Consider the following 17,825-nt stretch of genomic DNA (forward strand, 5'->3'; position numbering starts at 1 on the left):
TATAGGCTGAACTGGATGGACAAATGTCTTTTTTCGGCCTTACTAACTATGTTACTATGTTACTATGTTACACCGGCGTCACGCTCTGGTCTTTGCTCCTGGCGACTTAGTGTGGCTCTCCGCCCGTAACATCAGGCTGCGAGTTGAGTCCACTAAGTTTGCTCCTCGCTACATTGGCCCGTTTAAGGTTCTGGAACAGGTCAACCCTGTGGTCTACCGTTTGGCTATTCCTCCACGCCTTGGTATCACCGATACTTTCCACGTTTCCCTCTTAAAGCCCGTTCATTTGTCCCGGTTTTCCGAGTCATCTGCTGGGACATCGGGTTCATCCACGGATGAGTTTGAGGTGAATGCTATTGTGGGGTGCAAGGTGGTACGTGGCAAGAAATTTTATCTGGTGGACTGGAAGGGTCACGGCCCAGAGGATAGAACCTGGGAGCCTGTGGAGCACATTCGGGCTCCGCTGCTTATCGCAGCTTTTGAGCGTAGTGAGGCTCAAGGAGGGGGGGCCCTAGGAGGGGGGTAATGTTAGGAGTCGAGTTTCCTCTGCTGCACAGGGGGAATCTCGATCCGTATCTGCTGCGGTCTCCCATTCGATATCGGCCGCAGTGGGCTCTGCTCAGCGGAGACGTCGCTCCCAGCGTCTCGCTGGGGCTGATTCGGTGCATACGGTCACTACTGCCTTTTCTGGCTTTCCTATGGTACCCTGCACTGATCTGCGGCGAGCGAGCCTCTCTGGGGCTAAGTCCTTGTTTACTCACACTGAGCATGCCCAGGGCAGGGTCTCCCATTGGAGGTCGAGGGCCACATGTTCGGTCACATGCTCAGGTGCTGCAGTACATTCCATTGGTCCTTCTGGAAGGTCCTGAAAGGGCAAAAACTTCAGTAGCAGCTTCCTGTGCTGCAACTATATAAACTGCGCATGACCGCACGGCCATGCGCTAGTATCGTCTTATGCTATATGCTTTGCGCCAATGTGGTCATGTGTTTGAATGTGTTCAGGGACCCGGCTGAAATAAGCCCCTAGAATGCTGGCATCTCCGGCGAGGAGATTGAGTATGCATGCATGACCACTCACTGCTCACATCTGGGTAGTTGGCCTGAGCCTCTGTGAAAGTCTAACAGGGCACAGAGCTTTCCTCTCGCGGTTACTCTGTGAAGCTAACAGAGTTGGTATATACCGCCATATAGAGCCGCCATTATTTAGCAGCAGGTGCTTTCCTGCACGGTGGATCCCGGGTTGCGAACGCACCAATTCCATTTAATAAATTATATATTTGGTGTGTTCCGCCAACCCTAACAATATGTGGAGTCTCTCTGTGCCGCCAGTATTCTAGAAAGGAGATTACCCGCCTTGTCCCCCTCCTCGTGCACTCCTCTTTAAACTTAGTTTTTCACAAGCATCCATCACTTTGTTTGGTTTTCCTCCAACACTGATCTTGGGGATCCTAGTTAATGATAAACTTACCTGGAGCAGCCAGTGCCAGGCAGCAGCTGCCAAGGCAAACAGGATCATGGGGTGCATTAAAAGAGGTCTGGATACACATGATGAGAGCATTATACTGCCTCTGTACAAATCCCTAGTTAGACCGCACATGGAGTACTGTGTCCAGTTTTGGGCACCGGTGCTCAGGAAGGATATAATGGAACTAGAGAGAGTACAAAGGAGGGCAACAAAATTAATAAAGGGGATGGGAGAACTACAATACCCAGATAGATTAGCGAAATTAGGATTATTTAGTCTAGAAAAAAGACGACTGAGGGGCAATCTAATAACCATGTATAAGTATATAAGGGGACAATACAAATATCTCGCTGAGGATCTGTTTATACCAAGGAAGGTGACGGGCACAAGGGGGCATTCTTTGCGTCTGGAGGAGAGAAGGTTTTTCCACCAACATAGAAGAGGATTCTTTACTGTTAGGGCAGTGAGAATCTGGAATTGCTTGCCTGAGGAGGTGGTGATGGCGAACTCAGTCGAGGGGTTCAAGAGAGGCCTGGATGTCTTCCTGGAGCAGAACAATATTGTATCATACAATTATTAGGTTCTGTAGAAGGACGTAGATCTGGGGATTTATTATGATGGAATATAGGCTGAACTGGATGGACAAATGTCTTTTTTCGGCCTTACTAACTATGTTACTATGTTACTATGTTACTATGATCTGCTTTCTATAATTCAGCATCTCATGAACATGTTGCACTTTGCCCTTTAGACAGACACGTGCGTCTTTGGTTTGGCAACATATTTTTGACCGGCATTTTTGGTGTGAGTCAAACATGTGCATCTGTTACACCGACCTTATGACGAGCATGAAACACATTCTGGTAATTGGTGGTGGTATGAGACCCTCGCTTCACATTTTCAGATGGCCAGCAGGTGCCATGAAACCTGAGTTTCCTGAGATCCACAGTTCATTTTGGCCACCGGATCCCAATGGAGCCACTGCCATAGCGGGTGAAGGCACATGTACAAACATTATACCTGGAAGCAGCCTCCTCAAGGGAAAGAGCCAGGAGCGCCATTGACCAATCTGCACAAGACCGAGCACTTCTTCTGGAAATTACGCAACCAGGCAGAATGTCTCCTTTTCATAGTTTTGAGCAACAATGGAGTAATTTCAGGATCTGTCCCAGAGAGTGCTGAGGCCTGTGGAGTGTATTACTCAGGTGACAGGCAGTGCTACAGAGCTCAGGTACAGGCCTTATCGTGGCAATGACCATGTTCCAATATGTGTAAGGCTGTGGCCTGAATAGATCTGTGGAGTGTATTAACCCAGTCTCTTAGACCTGATTAAAATGTACAGAAACTGGGCAATACCCCTCCACCATTTTTTTGTAAGGACCCAATTTATAAAATGAAAGGGAAGCGACAGTTTGATAAAGAGACTCAAGTCTCATTTAGGAGCCTGGAAAGTCAGCAATGGTCTTGGTCCAGCACCAGACAATGTATAGTGGTAACGAATATGTATGCCCTATCTAACTAACAATACGTGAACAGACATATATGCTGACAAGGGACAACTGAACGCTGCGCTGGGACAATGAACTGGAGGTGGTTGCTGACCGTTGTGTCTCTACAGCTGAAGGTTGTGGACAGGAGGCCTCAGCGCCTCTTTCCTGGACAGAAGATTGGGAAGGACGTAACACAGGGGAAGGACCAGTGGTTTCACCGTCAGACACAGATTCTGTACCCAGGCGTTCCGTCCACCTACTGGGGTGCTACATATATGAGCAGGATATGGTGTATGCTAACGGAGGTGTTATGTCCAATTTCCCATTATAAAGGGATGTGTGGGTAAGATTTTCGAACTGACAGCAAATATTATTATTCTGTAGAATTATGTGGAGCATATTGATGCATTATGTACCAAAATGTCCAATTGCAGACCCAAAAATCAACATCAGGCTCCCAGATACACACTGAAAGAGATCGTGAGAAGGGCAACATAATAAAAAAAAAGTTACAACAATGGAATATACAGAGATTGAGATTAGAAATTTGACCTTTGCACAATTTACAAAGGTTTCCAAAAATTAACCCAAGGGGTCTGTATCATACACATTGAAAGTCGCCGTGATGGGGACCTCACAATACATTTTGCAGTTATTACAAGAGGTATATAAAAAAAAATCATAATTTTCTATTGGTTTAATAAATAGTGTGTCTTTAACAGTTGTGCGACTGGCACAAAGCTTGTTGAGATACGCAAACAATACTATTTAGCTCTAATTTTCATGAGTTTGTTGTTGCCGTGTGTAATAAAGGTGATCTCTTAAAAAAAAATTACCACACATTGCTAGATATATTGAATTTGTACATAACACCTCTATGAGGGCACTTGTGAAAAATAAAGGCAGAGAAAAGCAAAATAGGGATGGGCATGAGCAGGACCGTTGGGGCAATAGGACTGTGGTGAGCTGAGCTGTGGAGCCACTAATCTTATAGGGTTATGCAACCCTGCATAAACCCAATGTAGGTATGATGGGGGAGGGCAGCTCCCCAAGATAGTAGACGTGACAGCTGCAAGGCAGAGTGGATTGAACCGCTGTGGTAGTCGGTAGGGTTGAGCGAAACGGATCGGTCATTTTTATAAGTCGCCGACTTTTGGCATAGTCGGGTTTCATGAAACCCGACCCGATCCCTGTGTGGGGTCGGCCATGCGGTCGGTGACTTTCGCGCCAAAGTCACATTTCAATGACGTGAAAAGCGCCATTTCTCAGCCAATGAAGGTGGACGCAGAGTGTGGGCAGTGTGATGACATAGGTCCTGGTCCCCACCATCTTACAGAAGGGCATTGCAGTGATTGACTTGCTTTCTGCGGCGTCACAGGGGCTATAAAGGGGCATGCACGCCGACCGCCATCTTACTGCTGCTGATCTGAGTATAGGGAGAGGTTGCTGCCGCTTCGTCAGAAGCAGGGATAGCGTTAGGCAGGGTCCATTAACCCCCAAACCGCTTGTGCTGTAGTGATTTCCACTGTCCAACACCACCTTCGGTGTGCAGGGACAGTGGAAGCTACATTTTTTTCCTCAGCGCTGTAGCTCATTGGGCTGCCCTAGAAGGTTCCCTGATAGCTGCATTGCTGTGTGTACGCCGCTGTGCAAACCAACTGCTTTTTTCAAAGCACAAATCCTGTTGCTCCTTCCTTTCTGCACAGCTATCTTGTTTGTTTGGCCACACATTATACTTTTGTGTGCAGCAGAGCAGTCCTTGTTATTGCTGCCTGCCATACTTTTCTGAGATTACTGTAGGGAGATAGTAATTGTAGGACAGTCCCTTTTTTTTTTTTTTGTTATATCTCTTCAAGCCACTTTCTGCCACAGAAAATATACTCTAATACAGTGGGCCTGATTTATTCACAATTCTCCCAGAAAAAATAAAACAAGTGGGAGATTAAGATTGGCAAATCTGCATCTGTGCCAGTCCTGTCTGTGGCATCTGTCTTTCATTTTGTGCCACAGAAAATATACTCTAATACAGTCGACCTGATTTCTTCACAATTCTCCCAGAAAAATAAAAAGTGGGAGATTAAGATTGGCAAATCTGCATCACTGCCAGTCCTGTCCGTGGCATCTGTCTTTCATTTTCTGCCACAGAAAATATACTCAAATACAGTGGCCCTGATTTCTTCACAGTTCTCACCAGACCACAGTGCAGGCAAGTCCGGAGTCCCCTTGTCCAGGTGGAAATATAAGTCTTCCTTTGCACTGTAGTGGTGTAGTTCCTTACTGCTAAGATTCACATAAGGTCCTCACAGATGTTATCTCTCTCTCTCTGTCCCCCGGGTAAGATAGGACATAACCCGTATGACTGGTGACTTGAGCCTGTTTATAGGGTCTCTTAGATGACCCGGCTCTGTGGGGTGTCACCGTTCTTCCTGGTGCGGACAGGCAACATGCAATTAGCTGTCCTGCCGGTCTCTGATGTAAGTCATGGAGGTCCTTATAACCTCGGTGTTCCGGCTACCGGTGTTCTGCGCCTCAGAAGGAGGCAGCCTGCTTAGGGCTGATCCCCTACTGGTATCCTCTCCTGTGCTTTGCTTTCCTGCATGCCCACTGCAACATATACAGCTTTCTATGTGTATCTTCCCGGGAGCTGCAGATCTATGACATGCACAACTTCGTAGACCCTCTCTCTCCTCAGCCTCTCTGAGGGACTGACTGAGAAACTGAATCCCTTCCTTTCCCTCCAAAACCACAGTATATATCTGGGGCAGTCACCTAGTAATAGGATCAAAAGCTCCCCCTTTGTGGCCTGGAGTGTGAATGTGTTGTATACTTGTGATTACCTGGTGACACTTATCCTTTCTACCCTCCAAACGTAGTACCACTCTCCCCATGAGGAAAGCAATGCTACTGTGACGACCAGGACCCTGGGGTGCCACACTCCCCCCCTGTTAAATCCAGTACTCCCGGACTGGGAATAGAAGAACAATACAGATTAGCAAAAAGACATACAATTTTTGGAATGCTATAAACTTATAAAACAAGTTAATACTAATTAATAATGGAACCGGAGCTTCCCTTTATGGTGAGGACACTTGAACATTGCAAGAGCTATTTATATTGTAGGCCCACTTATAATAATAGAGCAATTTAATAAATCAATGTAACAATTAACTATGAAAATCTATTACCCGCTATGGGTATACTATCTTAAGGCAAAACTTTCAACCAACTCCCACGGGCTCACTATATCTTCTTCTCAATTTTATTCAAAAGTGCATCATGGAATATCTAAATTTTATCTAATATATTAGCTCTTTAATATATTAACCTTCTATCACGCAATATATAATCCTAACTAGCAAAGTGCAACTACTCAACATTCCCTTTATGGGTGCAACCAATATTCAAGTCTTTCAATGCTGAGGTAGTGCAATCAATACTCAAGTCAATCATTATCTTTGCAACAGTAGCAATGATGCGAGGTACCCTGTTGTGAATTCTGTGATCAAGCTCCCTCCTGTGGTCACGAGTGGTACTGCGGCTTCTGAGTTTCCTTCCTCAGGTGATGAGGTTAAGTCGTTAGGTGCTGCTCTATTTAACTCCACCTAGTGCTTTGATCCTGGCCTCCAGTCAATGTTCTAGTATTGGTCTTGCTTCCTCCTGGATCGTTCCTGTGGCCTGTCTGCTCAGCATAAGCTAAGTTCTGCTTGTGTTACTTTTGTTGCTATATTTTCTGTCCAGCTTGCTTTTTTGGTTTTGCTTGCTTGCTGGAAGCTCTGAGACGCAGAGGGAGCACCTCCGTACCGTTAGTCGGTGCAGAGGGTCTTTTTGCCCCTCTGCGTGGTTGTTTGTAGGTTTTTGTGTTGACCGCAAAGCTATCTTTCCTATCCTCGGTCTATTCAGTAAGTCGGGCCTCACTTTGCTAAATCTATTTCATCTCTGTGTTTGTATTTTCATCTTAACTCACAGTCATTATATGTGGGGGGCTGCCTTTTCCTTTGGGGAATTTCTCTGAGGCAAGGTAGGCTTATTTTTCTATCTTCAGGACTAGCTAGTTTCTCAGGCTGTGCCGAGTTGCATAGGGAGCGTTAGGCGCAATCCTCGGCTACCTCTAGTGTGGTTTGATAGGTTTAGGGATTGCGGTCAGCAGAGTTTCCACGTCTCAGAGCTCATCCTATGTTTTGTGGTTTTTGTCAGGTCACTTGTGTGCTCTGAACTGCAAGGTCCATTGTGGTTCTGAATTACCTATTCATAACAGTACCCGTCATTAACCCCCAACATTGGCTTTGGGCAGGCTACAAGGCGTGTATCCAGTCCAGAATCCTGCCGCACCAAACGGGTTTTTCTTCAGGTCTCTGGAAAACAAAGTAACTTTCACGAAAATGTTAGAAGCAGTCTTTTTAAAACTTCTTTGTAAAACCAGTTGGAAGCACCTTTAAGAAGGTGCAAACTATTTACAAGGATAGTTTGTGAACCATCCAGTGTTCATGATTCAATGTTCTTTAAGGCAAAACAAACTCCATAAACATAGGATCCCTTTTGAACTGGAGACCCCTTTAAGAAGAAACCCTATCTGGGTTTAAAGAACTTGTGAACAGCAACAGTCAATTTAGAAACTTGTAGCAAAAAGTTAAGTTAACTATTTACAGTTATTTTCAGATTTGCTTTGTTCTATTATAGCAGTTGCCAAGGCACCAGTCGGTATTGAACACTTCCTGGCCTGGGAAGATTTGTACCCGGATCCTCATCTGGTGCCAGATCAACGTCATGGGTTTGCTTCTCATGTATAGTCAAGTCATGGGCTGCTGTCAGAGTTTGCGCAGCTTTGGTGCGCATATGAGCTGATGTAGTCACTACAGCGGTGGTGTCAGTAGTAGTGATTATGCACACAGTGGTAGTAATGCTGGCCTGAGGGGTTGCTGGCTCGGTGACTGGAGGGATAATGCTAGTTGTGTCGGTTTTGGCACTAGGTGGCGCTATAGCGGATACGCATTTCTTATCGTCCTTACCGTACCAACCTTTTTCACCCCAGTGAAGGGCGTAGGTCACAGGATCCCTTCGGTACAGGTCCCTGTCTGGACGATGGATGACATAGACCTTCGTCGGCAGTTCCGGTTCCTGAATGAAACCCCCAACCCTTTTTTAGGTGGAAGGCCACTACTATACCCGGTCTCACTGGGAGTCCGTTACATCATTGGGTTTTATGAATCAGTGCTTTGCTTTGGGCCTCGCTCCCGCTCTCCTCTTCCCATTTTAGCACTAGGTGTTGGTGATATTCCTCCCAGGTGAGGGCTCCAATATGGGACCCTTCCAGTTGGGCCTCCCAGGGGATCCGATTGTTTCTGCTCTCGGATTGTCCCGCTGGAAAACCACCCCCTCGGGGCTCACCTCCAGCGGCGTGCCTATGGGCATTGGGAGTGGACCTGTCAGCGTCTCATAGTTAGTAGTAAGGGTCGCTGGAGCAGGGCCTTCATCTTGAGTAGAAGCTCTCACTGGAGTAAGGTTAGTAGTAGGGGGAAGAGCGGTCGCAGGAACGGGATCGGTCACCCAGGGAAGGGTCATTTTCTGTACCTGCATCTGATGTGGTTCCACCAATGCTGGACTGCTCCACTGATGAGGCTGCTGGAGTTGTCTGCTGCATGGAGTGTGACTCTTCCAGCGCGATCTTCCTGCACAGGACCGACTTTCATTTCTTCACAGTGGTCAGCTCTGTGACCAGGAGCTGGCGGCTCAGCTCCTCCCCCTGCGGTTCCAAGAAGTCTGGATCCTCTGGCAGTGGCAGAGCTGGGTCCTCCTCCGTTTGCCTGGGATAGTCCTGGATAGCCTCGGCGTCTTTCAGGTACCCGCTGGTCATCATCTCCTCTTCCGGGTCGACGGTCACACGCGGACGCTGCTCTTCCATCTCCTGGGGTTGAGACTCCTACCTCTCCTTCCCGCCATTGCAGATCAGGAGGCGGATCTCTTTGGCAGATGGGCAGGTGCTCATCATGTAAAAGCATTCGTAGGGGGCGTTCATCATTGTTCGCGTCATTTTAGTGGTATCCTCCCATGAAGACACGCCCTTCTTCTCCAGCACTCCTCATGGCGCTGTAATGGCAGTGGTTTTGGCAGCAAGTTGGTGTTATTTCACAATGCAAGGTCCCACAATAAAGCACGGTTCAGGCTCAGTTCTACCACAGTTTTTTAAGGCGCACATGACCCGATTTGTTGGGTCAGTCCATCCTGTCCGTGACCCCAAAGTAGTTAGGGTGCCCCACAGGCTGGGGTACTCGGTACTGGGTCCGGTACGTAAAGGGGATGTCACGGTGGCGACCCAGTCCGTGGCCATGGACACCAACATTAGAGGGAAAGGTCTGTAAAGGGATAAAGTTTATGTTTTGTAAACATAAACCCGAGTATTCCAATCTGCTCGACCTGAGCAACGAGCACTCAAGCATTTTAGTGCTCGCTAGTGTTGAGCGATACCTTCCGATATTTGAAAATATCGGTATCGGATTGAATCGGCCGATATTCGAAAAATATCAGATATCGTCGATACCGATACCCAATACAAATGCAAGTCAATGGGACCAAAATATTGGAATTAAAATAAACCCTTTCTTTCCTTGTAGGTTAATTCTACATAAAGGAAAACAACTAAGAATAATGCAGGATGTATTGGGGAAGGTGGAGGAGACATTAAAGGCATAGAGGTTAAGCTCAATCAAATGGAATAGCAGGAATTTTTTTTTTTTAAGACGTTCGGAGTTACAAAGATATTGACTATGTTAAGCTTTTTTATATTTTGTCAGATATTTATGTTTCACTACTTCCGTGCTCTTCACCTTCTTTTTTACTTCTCCCACAATTTCTTCTTCATCATCCTCAGCAGCAGCATCTTTTATATCACCTTCTTCTTCAACTTATTTATCTTCTTCTTCTTCACCTTCTTCCTATTATTCTTTTTTGTTACATTCTTCATATTCTTTTTATTAAACTATTATACTTCTTCATATTCTACATCTTCATTATATTCTTATTTGTGACAGGCATTCCTGTAGTTGTTATCTATAAAAGTTTGAAGAGTACACCGTCCGTTCTGCCTGTCATAAAAGAGTTACAACAGAATTTGTCCGCATTCAGTTTGGCCTGTAGCAGCAGGCTTTTTCTAGGGGCACCACGAGGAGGAACGGAATTACCCTCAAACACTGCTTAGTCTTCTTCTGCTTATAATTTAGATAATATCTTTTGCTCTGATTTTTAGTCGTATGCTTAATGTTCTTCTGCTCTTTTTTCTGCAGCTTCTTGTTCTTCTTGTTCTAAGTCTTCAGGGTCGTCAACTCCAGGGTCGTCATCTCCAGGGTCATCATCTCCAGGGTCTTCGTCTTTGGGTTGGTCTTCAGGGTCGTCGTCTCTGGGGTCATTGTCGTCTTGGGGGTGGTCTTCAGGGTCATCGTCTTTAGGGTCTTGAACTTGGAAATGTAGCAGAAGGTACAAGAAGGCTGAGGAAATCCCGAAAACCAGCTGACGATACTGGAACCCGGATGGCTACCCGAAGGTCCAAGAGCCAATGGAACTACCGAGGACCAGCTGACGGTACTGGAACCCGGTTACTAAGCAGGAGGTACCCATGCCAGAAAGCACTACCAAGGACCACCTGATGTTGGTGTAACTCGGATACCCAGTAGGAGGCACCTAAGCCAAAGGCTCTGTCCGAAACCAGCTGACAGTACCGGAACCAGGATGGGTAGCACAAGGTATAAGAGCCAAAGACACTGCCGAGAACCAGCTGATGATAATGGATCCTGGATGGGTAGCCGAAGGTACAAGAGCCAATGGAGCTACCGAAGACCAGCTGACATTACTGGAACCCAAGTACTAAGCAGGAGGTACTCATGCCAGAAAGCACTACCAAGGACAACCAGACGTTAATGGAACTCGGATACCCAGAAGGAGGCACCTAAGCCAAAGGCTCTGCCCAAAGCCAGCTTATGGTACTGGAACCAGGGGGACCTATTCAAGATTGTCTTCCTAAGAACCAGCTAATGGTGCTGGAACTTAGATAGGCAGCATAGGGTCCACAGGAAAAACAAAAGTTGCTAGGCCGCGTGCCGGCCGTAGTTACCGAAAATCCACAGTCCTACAGGGGGAGCTTGTCCTATTAGCACTACGGAACTAGCCTTGATTGCCAGTTCCCACAGCCCACATAGGAAGCTCCTAAACTGCAGGCACCATAGAGTCGGCAACACAACAGGACAACGTATTGGGGGCAAAGTGACCTTGACACTATCCGGAAACAGCTGGCATACTGGAACAAGGCTGGGCAGGAGGGAGTACCCATGCCAAAGACACTTCAGAGCAGCAACTGGCAGTGTTGGACCCCAGGGATTAAATGACAAACAGAGTGTAGGCTGAGGCCTAATTGGAGCAAGTTGAAAGGAAACCTTTAACCCCCCAGGCGTTTGCAACTAGAAGAGCCACCTTGAAGCTGTCCCAGAGGCGGGACTTTCCTTCTTAATGAGATGCAGCACGGCTGTGATTCATACCCCCTTAGCGCCGCTCGCAGCCTCCTGAGCTTTGTTTGTTTGTGTACCGGAGCCTGCGCTGTTATGTTATCCCTTGGCCATGCGCAGTTAGCGCTGCCCGTCTTCTGACATCATTTGATGTCAGCCAGACTGTGCATGTGCGGTCGCGCTGCCCGAGATCACGCCCCGCAGAGTCTTCTGATTTATTCACACTGCGGGGTCGGGATTCATGGTCATGCACAGTGCATATCTTCGTCTCTCACTCATCTCCTTTTGCCTTTTTCAGACTGCGGCATCTGCTGATCCCTAATCATATGCCACGGCTGTGACGCCGCACAGTCTGAAGAAGGCGGAAGGAGATGAGTGAGATGTGAAGATATGCACTGCGCATGCCCATGAATCCTAGCCCCGCAGTGTCTTCTGATTTCTTCACACTGCAGGGCTGGGATTCATGGCCTTGCGCAGTGCATATCTTCGCCTCTCACTCATCTCCTTCTGCCTTCTTCAGACTGTGTGGCGTCAGCTGATCCCTAATCATATGCCACGGCTGTGACACCGCAAAGTCTGAAGAAAGCAGAAGGAGATGAGTGAGAGGCGAAGATATGCACTGCGCATGCCCATGAATTCCAGCCCCGCAGTGTGAATAAATAAGACACTGCGGTGCGTGATCTTGGGCAGGGCGGCCGCACAGGCGCAGCCAGCCTGACAACAAATGATGTCAGAAGATGGGCAGCATTAACTGTTCATGGCCAAGGAATAACATAACAGCGCAGGCTCCGGAACACAAACAAACAACGTTCAGGAGGCTGCATCCGGCACCAAGGGGGTATGAATGATGGCTGTGCTGCGTCTCATTAAGAAGGAAAGTTCCACCTCCGGGACGGTTTGAAGGTACGAGGGGACACATTTTAGTGTTAACTTCAGCGTGTGCAAGGAGAATAACTAAAAGAGCCACCTTGTCCAACTGCAGCATTATTGCTGCAAAAGGTGGCTCTTTTAGTTACAAATGCCTGGGGGAGGGGGACAGGTTCCCTTTAATTTCTGTTGTGTCAGCGTGGAGGTCGCAGGACACATTGCCGGATACACAGCAGGGGAGCAGCTGACGTTACTGAACACCAATGACACGGCAGGAAGTGTTGACTGTGCAAACGGCACTTCAGGAAGCACCTGGCGGTGTTGGAGCCCAGGGAAAGCAGGAGGCGCAGACTTGAGTTATTGCTGCACACACAGCAGGGGAGCAGCTGGCGTTACTGAACCCCAATAACAGAGGAGCAACTGTTGACTGTGCAGACAGCACTTCCGAGCAGCAACTGGCGGTGTTGGAGCCCAGGGAAAGCAGGAGGAGCAGACTTGAGTTATTGCCGCACACACAGCAGGGGAGCAGCTGGCGTTACTGAACCCCAATAATGTTCAGTCATTCAGGTTCCAGTACCGTCAGCTGGTTCTCGGCAGTGTCTTTGGCTCTAATACCTTGTGCTCCCCATCCTGGTTCCAGTACCATCAGCTGGTTCCGGTCAGAGCCTTTGGCCTAGGTGCCTCCTACTGGGTATCCGAGTTCCACCAACGTCAGGTGGTCCTTGGTAGTGCTTTTTGGCACGGGTACCTCCTGCTTAGTAACCGGATTCCAGTACCGTGAGCTGGTCCTTGGTAGTTTCATTGGCTCTTGGACCTTTGGTTAGCCATCTGGGTTCCAGTACCGTCAGCTGGTTCTCGGCATTTACTCAGCCTTCTTGTACCTTCTGCTACATTTCCAAGTTCAAGACCCTAAAGATGATGACCCTGAAAACCACCCCTAAGACAACGACGACCCCAGAGACGACGACCCCTGAGACGACGACCCTGGAGACAACGACCCTGAAGACCACCCCGAAGACGACGACCCCAGAGATGATGACCCTGGAGATGACGACTCTGGAGACGACGACCCTGAAGACCGAGAAGCAGAAGAACAAGAAGCTGCAGAACAAAGAGCAGAAGAACATTAAGCATAAGACTAAAAATCAGAGCAAAAGATATTATCTAAATTATAAGCAGAAGAAGACTAAGCAGTGTATGGGGGTGATTCCGTTCCTCCTCGTGGTGCCCCTGGAAAAAGCCTGCTGCTGCAGGCCAAACTGAACTTCGCCTCTCTCTCGTCTCCTTCCGCCTTCTTCAGACTGTGCGGCATCAGCTGATCCCTAATCACATGCCACGGCCGTGACGCCGCACAGACTGAAGAAGGCGGAAGGAGATGAGTAAAGGTACCTTCACACTCAGTAACTTTACAACGAGAACGACAACGATCCGTGACGTTGCAGCGTCCTGGATAGCGATCTCGTTGTGTTTGACACGCACCAGCGATCTGGATCCTGCTGTGATATCGCTGGTCGAAGCTAGAAGTCCAGAACTTTATTTGGTCGTCAGATCAGCGTGTATTGTCGTGTTTGACAGCAAAAGCAATGATGCCTGCAATGATTTACATGGATCTAACGACCTGTGATGACCTGTGAGAAAGATAAGTGAGTAACCCTTACGTCACTGGATCGCTCCTGCATCGTTCTGGAGCTGCTGTGTTTGACATCTCTACAGCGACCTAAACGGCGACGCTCCAGCGATCTGCTCGTTGTCTATATCGCTGCAGCATCGCTGAGTGTGAAGGTACCTTAAGATGTGAAGATATGCACTGTGCATGCCCAGGAATCCCAGCCCGGCAGTGTCTTCCGATTTCTTCACACTGCGGGGCTGGGATTCATGGCCTTGCGCAGTGCATATCTTTGCCTCTCACTCATCTCCTTCCGCCTTCTTCAGACTGTGCGGCTTCAGCTGATCCCTAATCACTAGGGTTCAGCGAAACGGATCGTTCATTTTCAAAAGTCGCCAACTTTTGGCAAAGTCGGGTTTCATGAAACCCGACCCGACCCCTGTGCGGGGTCTGCCATGCGGTACGCGACTTTCGCGCCAAAGTTGCGTTTCAATGACACAAAAAGCACCATTTCTCAGCCAATGAAGGTGGATGCAGAGTGTGGGCAGCGTGAAGACATAGGTTCTGGTCCCCACCATCTTAGAGAAGGGCATTGCAGTGATTGGCTTGCTGTCTGCGGCGTCACAGGGGCTATAAAGGGGCGTTCCTGCCGACCGCCATCTTACTGCTGCTGATCTGAGCGTAGGGAGAGGTTGCTGCCGCTTCGTCAGAAGCAGGGATAGTGTTAGGCAGGGTCCATTAACCACCAAACCGCTTGTGCTGTAGCGATTTCCACTGTCCAACACCACCTTTGTTTGCAGGGACAGTGGAAGCTACATTTTTTTTCCTCAGCGCTGTAGCTCATTGGGCTGCCCTAGAAGGCTCCCTGATAGCTGCATTGCTGTGTGTACGCCGCTGTGCAAACCAACTGCTTTTTTCAAAGCACAAATCCTGTTGTTCCTTCCTTTCTGCACAGCTATCTTGTTTGTTTGTCCACACTTTTTATTTCATTTGTGCAGCAGTCCACTCCTTATTGCTGCCTGCCATACCTGGCTGAGATTACTGCAGGGAGACAGTAATTGTAGGACAGTCCCTGTGTTTTTTTTTTTTTTATTCTCCCTAAAAAAAAAAGCTGTGGGAGATTAAGATTGGCATTTCTGCTCGAGTGCCATCCCTGTGTGTGCCATCTCACATAGTGGGCCATAGAAAGCCTAATTTTTTTTTCTGTTTTTTTTATTGTGGGGTTTCTAAATTCTCCCTGAAAAAAAAAAAAAAACAGTGGGAGATTAATATTGGCCTTTGGGCTTGTGTGCCAGTCCTGAGCGTGCCATCTCTCTCTCAAATAGTGGGCCATAGAAAGCCTATTAATTTTTTTTTTATTGGTTTTATACATTCTCCCTGAAAAAAAAAAAAACTGTGGGAGATTAATATTGCCCTTTGGGTTTGTGTGCCAGTCCTGAGCGTGCCATCTCTCTGTCAAATAGTGGGCCATAGAAAGCCTATTTTTTTTTTTATTGGTTTTATACATTCTCCCTGAAAAAAAAAAACAGTGGGAGATTAATATTGCGCTTTGGGCTTGTGTGCCAGTCCTGAGCGTGCCATCTCTCTGTCAAAATTTTTTTTTTTTATTTGGTTTCTAAATTCTCTCTGAAAAAATCACTCTTTTTTAATTTGTTTTCTAAATTCTTCCTTAAAAAATCATTTTTTTTTTGTGTTTCTAAATTCTCCCTGAAAAAATAAAAAAAAACAGTGGGAGATTAATATTGGCCTTTCTGCTTGTGTGCCAGTCCTGACTCCTGGGTGTGCCATCTCTCTCTCTCAGATAGTGGGCCATAGAAAGCCTATCTGTTGTTTTTTTTTGTTTGGTTTCTAAATTCTCTCTGAAAAAAAATCACTTTTTTTATTTTGTTTTCTAAATTCTTCCTTAAAAAATCTTTTTTTTTTTTTTTTGGGTTTCTAAATTCTCCCTGAAAAAATAAAAACAAACAGTGGGAGATTAATATTGACATTTGTGCTTGAGTGACAGTCCTGCGTGTGTGGCATCTCTCTCATTTGGTGCCACCAAAAACAGAGTGTGTAACATTGTGCCTGCTTTTCCTTGCGGTGTCACCCACCTGTAAAGGGGTATCTAAATCATACTGAAGTTGTAGCTCACCGTGTAAGTTGTTTGACAGCAACAAATACTGTTAGTTTGGTTACGTTTTTAAAACAATGAGGAAGTCTGGTGGAAGAGGTCGTAGCCGGGGGCGTTCATTGTCAGCTGGTAATGAGGGTAGTGGTAGTGGTGGAGCATCAGGTGGTCATGGTAAAAAAAATATTGCACCTAAGTCTGGAGCTGTGGAGCCAGGTTCGTCGTCTGGCTACACAAGGCCTCGAACGCTCCCTTTTCTGGGAGTAGGAAAACCGCTTTTAAAGCCGGAGCAGCAAGAGAAAGTTTTGGCTTACCTTGCTGACTCAGCCTCTAGCTCTTTTGCCTCCTCTTTTGAAACTGGTAAATGTAAAAGCAGCGCGTCGTTAGTGGATGTTCACGGTCAGGGACAAGTCGCTTCCTTGTCCTCTTCAGCAAAAACAACAACAGAGAAGGATGCAGCAGGCGACACAACGGGTTACTCCATGGAGCTCCTTACACACACCGTCCCTGGCTTAGAAAGTGAAGCAGTTAACAGGCCATGCCCATTACAAGTTGAATCTGACATGGAGTGCACTGATGCACAGCCACAGCCAGACTACTATGCTGGTCCTTTGACTCAGACCACAACATTGCCCTCGCATGGTACTGATCCAGAATCAGACCCTGATGAGACTATGTTGCCCTGTCACGAACGCTCTACCACCGACTTACACGGTGACACAGACGGAGTTGCGCACGAGCTAGAAGAGGAGGTTATAGATGACCCAGTTGTTGACCCCGATTGGCAGCCATTGGGGGAACAGGGTGCAGGCGGCAGTAGTTCTGAAGCGGAGGAGGAGGGGCTGCAGCAGGCATCAACATCGCAACAGGTTCCATCTGCCGGGCCCGTATCTGGCCCAAAACGCGTGGCAAAGTCAAAACCTGTTGGAGGACAGTGTGGCCATCCGGTTAAAGCTCAGTCTGCAATGCCTGAAAAGGTATCCGATGCTAGAAAGAGTGCAGTCTGGCATTTTTTTAAACAACATCCAATTGATCAGCACAAAGTCATCTGTCAAAAATGTTCAACTACCTTAAGCAGAGGTCAGAATCTGAAAAGTCTCAATACAAGTTGCATGCATAGACATTTAACCACCATGCATTTGCAAGCCTGGACTAACTACCAAATGTCCCTTAAGGTTGTAGCACCCTCGGCCAATGAAGCTAGTCAGCAACGCAACATCCCTTCCGGCAGTGTAGGGCCACCATTTTCCGCACCACCTGCAGTATCTGTGCAGGTTTCTTTGCCAGGCCAAAGCAGTCAGGGTCAGGGAATCACCAGTTTCGTAGTAGGAAACACTGCATCTAGGGCACCGGCGGCAACAATACCATCTCCCACCGTCTCTCAGTCTGCCATGTCCACCGGCACCCCCGCTAGTTCCACGATCTCCAGCTCTCCAGTCCAGCTCACCCTACATGAGACTATGGTTAGAAAAAGGAAGTACTTAGCCTCGCATCCGCGTACACAGGGTTTGAACGCCCACATAGCTAGACTAACCTCGTTAGAGATGATGCCCTACCGGTTAGTTGAAAGCGAAGCTTCCAAAGCCCTGATGGACTACGCTGTACCACGCTACGAGCTACCCAGTCGACACTTCTTTTCCAGAAAAGCCATCCCAGCCCTCCACCAGCATGTTAAAGAGCGCATTGTCCATGCACTCAGGCAATCTGTGAGCACAAAGGTGCACCTGACAACAGATGCATGGACCAGTAGGCATGGCCAGGGACGTTACGTGTCCATCACGGCACACTGGGTGAATGT

This window comes from Ranitomeya imitator, chromosome 1 (assembly GCF_032444005.1).
Source record: "Ranitomeya imitator isolate aRanImi1 chromosome 1, aRanImi1.pri, whole genome shotgun sequence".
In the NCBI taxonomy this organism is placed as follows: domain Eukaryota; kingdom Metazoa; phylum Chordata; class Amphibia; order Anura; family Dendrobatidae; genus Ranitomeya; species Ranitomeya imitator.